Source organism: Balaenoptera ricei, chromosome 9 (assembly GCF_028023285.1).
Source record: "Balaenoptera ricei isolate mBalRic1 chromosome 9, mBalRic1.hap2, whole genome shotgun sequence".
NCBI classification, from domain to species: Eukaryota; Metazoa; Chordata; class Mammalia; order Artiodactyla; family Balaenopteridae; genus Balaenoptera; species Balaenoptera ricei.
In genome coordinates, this window is record NC_082647.1 from 37,136,570 (window position 1) to 37,140,447 (window position 3,878).

Genomic DNA, 3,878 nt, shown 5'->3' on the forward strand with positions numbered 1-3,878 from the left:
TCTCTGAGAAAGTAATTAAGATAAGTTGAAAGAATAATTAATAATTGCATGGGTTCATTTTATCCTGTGGTTCATAACTTTATTCTGAGCCAAATACTTTTAATTTGTAAAGTTTTATGATTAATGTCATTTGATCTAAATCAAATTCATCAGTCCAAATTAAGGTATCAATGTAAGAAGCTTTAGTAATCAATCTTTGGTTTATTGCAGCCATCAAATCATTTATCCATGAATAATTTAGATCAATTCAAAAGAATCATATCTTTCAGCTATACATTTCCCAAATATGTGTGGTGAGGAATAGCAGTAATTGTTCAATATGCTACTAATAACATTATTTTATTTTCACAAAAATTGACTTTATATCAAATTGTTTTTCATTTTTATTCTTTTCCCTCTCTTGCTAAAAAAAAAGAATAATATTCACTTTCAGTTACCTGCATTCATGGCCAGATTTTTTTAATGAGTCAGTTAGTTGGTGGATCCATATATTGCTTGAGATCACCATCAACTCTTCTTATTAGGCATTTATCTCATCAAGGCAGATATATCAGATGATTGTCAAAACAATCAAGCTTCTTGAGGGCAATTTAATGTTTCCTTATAAAATAAAATACCACACAGAGATAAGTCAGTCAAACAACAAAACAATAAAAATTTGAAGCTAAAGTGTTTTAAATTCTAGTAAGAAATAGCATGAAATGCCAAAATATATGAATAGAATGTCTCCTTTCATGTGAAAATACTGCTAGGCTTGGGGGTGGGGGTGGGGGTGGGATGAACTGGGAGATTGGGATTGACATATATACACTAATATGGATAAAATAAATAGATAACTAATAAGAACCTGCTGTATAAAAAATTAAATTAAATAAAAATAAATAAAATGGCAGATATGTTGATGGAATATTTATATGGAAAAATATGTGAAAAATATTTAGCAAAGCTATGTGTCCACTGATAAAAAGGGCCAAGGAAAAAGAATTGAAGAATATGAATAGAGGACATACCGTTGACTAGAAAACAAAAAATTACTGCTAGGCTTAAACAGCTATCATACTGAGACTTGATATTTTACAACTTAGGGCTCTTCCATAACTATGCAGCCAATAAGCTCCATCTCTAAACATATTAACAGTTTATATCCATGAAACCTAGGTCATAGAACATTAATGTGTGTCAGATGCAGATGGACAACTCAACAGGTACAATTCTTAAGACAATTATAATTGGTGCTATCCTGAGGGTATGGATGGAAAAGGAGGTTGCCAGGGAAACAAAACCAACTGACTGGACATGTATGGCTCTCAGATGCTTTATGATACCACTGAGTACACGAGGGCACATACAGAAGAGCATACACAGAGGGTGCATTGATGTATGTGCAAGAGCTCATTGGCTGTTGCCATGGAGGCAGCCAGTAATGGTGTGCAGGGAACAAACAGAAGGACATAAAAAGAGATGACTGTGCCACATGTACTGAGAAAGAAACCTGTGAAATTCTCTCCGCTCATTGGCCATCACTATGGAGACAGCCTTTAAAAGCCCATAGGAAATGGAAATTAGATTCTGGTTTAAACACACACACACACACACACACACACACACACACACACATACCTCATAGAGGTGAGTATAAGCATGAAAAATATTTAAGGTCAATTTCATAAGCTGTTTTCAGGAACAATTACTAACATATAGCAAAATCCCCCTAGACAGAAAACATTGACATTATACAATAATTATAGAGAGTATCTTTTTTCCTACCCTGGTATTCATTTCAAAAAGTTACCCATTTCACTCAATTTTATCTCTTAAGTTGTATGTCAGATGCCAATACCACTGTATGCTGTTAACAGGTCACTCTTTCAAGTAATGAATACAACCCCTTGCTGCAAAGCAAGGGCTTAGAGACCTTGAAACCCTGATGTTTGGCAGGTAGACATATTTCAAGTTTTATCAGCTCTTTATACATTGGGTAAATGTTTTTCTGTGATGCATTATTAACAAGGCTCGTCAGCACCCTGTTATGTAAAAAAAAAAATCAGTTGAGCTTTAATCGGCTACTCATGAGGCAGAAAGGAAATCGAGGTTTCTTAAATTATCCTCTTTTGCTTTTTTTGGCATGATAGTAGTTTGCCCTGACTCAATTACCAATACAACCATCATCTCTTGAATTCTTTTCAATTTTTCATTTGCTCTAACCTCCTGCTATGTGTAGTAGCTGAGCTGCCTAAAGGTTAGGTTTATCTTGGTCCCCAAAAATACACAGACATATACAACTTGGTCTAAGAAAAATACGTATTGTAGGAAAAAATACACAAATGATGACTTTTGAGAATATGGAAATTAATCGCCACTACTTATTTACTAAGAAAAGGAAAAGGACTATTCTAACCACGGAATGGAGCTTGAGAGAGAGGAAAAAGAGAGTCACAGGTGGCAAAACCCCCTAATTTACTCCTGGCAACTTTAAAATGGAAATTCTACAACCAAGGGAGGCACATACTTCTGTTGCAAAAGTCAAAATATTAATAGAGGTATAAGTTACTGCAGAATGTTCTGAGTTTCCCCTCTAGCTGGGTGGAAGGGTTATATCTTCTGCCTGAGAAAGAGAGCACTAGAGAGAAAAAGGTCGAAACAAGGGTAGACTCATCTACCAGCTCTATGCAGCCAAACATTTAAAACAAACACTTCTGTCACCCAAAGGCATAGCCAAATGAGCTAGCTGATGGCAACGTAACTGAGTCCTCATTGTAAGTCAGGATGCCCCAAAATTACAAATTTTCTTGGCTAGGGGTCAGCCTGTATTTGGAACTGATAAAGTTCTATCCACGTACTTGGTGTCAGAAGCAATCGTGATCCCAGTATACCCTAACAGTTGTCGAATACATCTGCTGCAAGCTGCCTGCACAACAGTGTGAAAGATAAAGAAGCATCAGAACTATTAAGAGGATAAACTGGATCTTATCAGTTAGACTGAAAAGTGTGCTTATATGGGCTCTGAAATGTTCCACAGTATCTAACTTTATTTCCTCTGATGCCTAAAAAATGTGATTCAGCCTTTAAGCACGACTGGTGTGTTATTTTTAGGCAGAGGGGGAAATCTGGTTCAGTGTCACTATTAAGTACCATTGTTTATATAGGTCTTTTTATACTAAGATTTGACCTGAACTTTTAGCAAGTTGAGGGATGGGTTGTGAAGCATATTATCTCATTCCTTTGATCCTAAACACTATCCTCAAAAATTTCATTTGCAGAATGAGTTTCATTTTCAAAGGACTTACTATAAATAATAATAATAATAACAACTTATTTCATGCTATCATAAAGGTGTAAAAAAATTTTAGAGAATTGTTTAATTTTCCTGGGGGAGTCTAATGCTCTTATTTTAGGTTATTTTGCACAGAGATCATTAATATTTTTTAAGCTGATTGACTTTTCATGCTCTAAATTTAGTTACCACTCTACAGATCTTCAGTTGAAAAAAAAAAAACAAAAAACTCTAGGGGTTATTTCTAAGATACATACCTGAAATTCCTGTAATTAGCCAGCCAATAAATGGGAACAGTTAGGCTATGGCCTCCAGATCCAAAAAGTCTGACTTTCTATTACTGTATAATAAAAATAAAACATTTATTTATACTCAATTATGTTACTTCTATAAAATATTTACTCACATTATGATGTTATATTTCAGCAGTAAATATAGCAAAGTTTTAACATTCCTACAAATATATTCATCAAATCAGTAAGAAAAGACACAAAAATCACAATAACAGACGAGAAAGGGCATGAATGAATCAACAGTTCACCTAAGATGATGACTAGAAAAAATGTTCAAACTCACTAAAATCTAAATATGCAAAATGAAATAA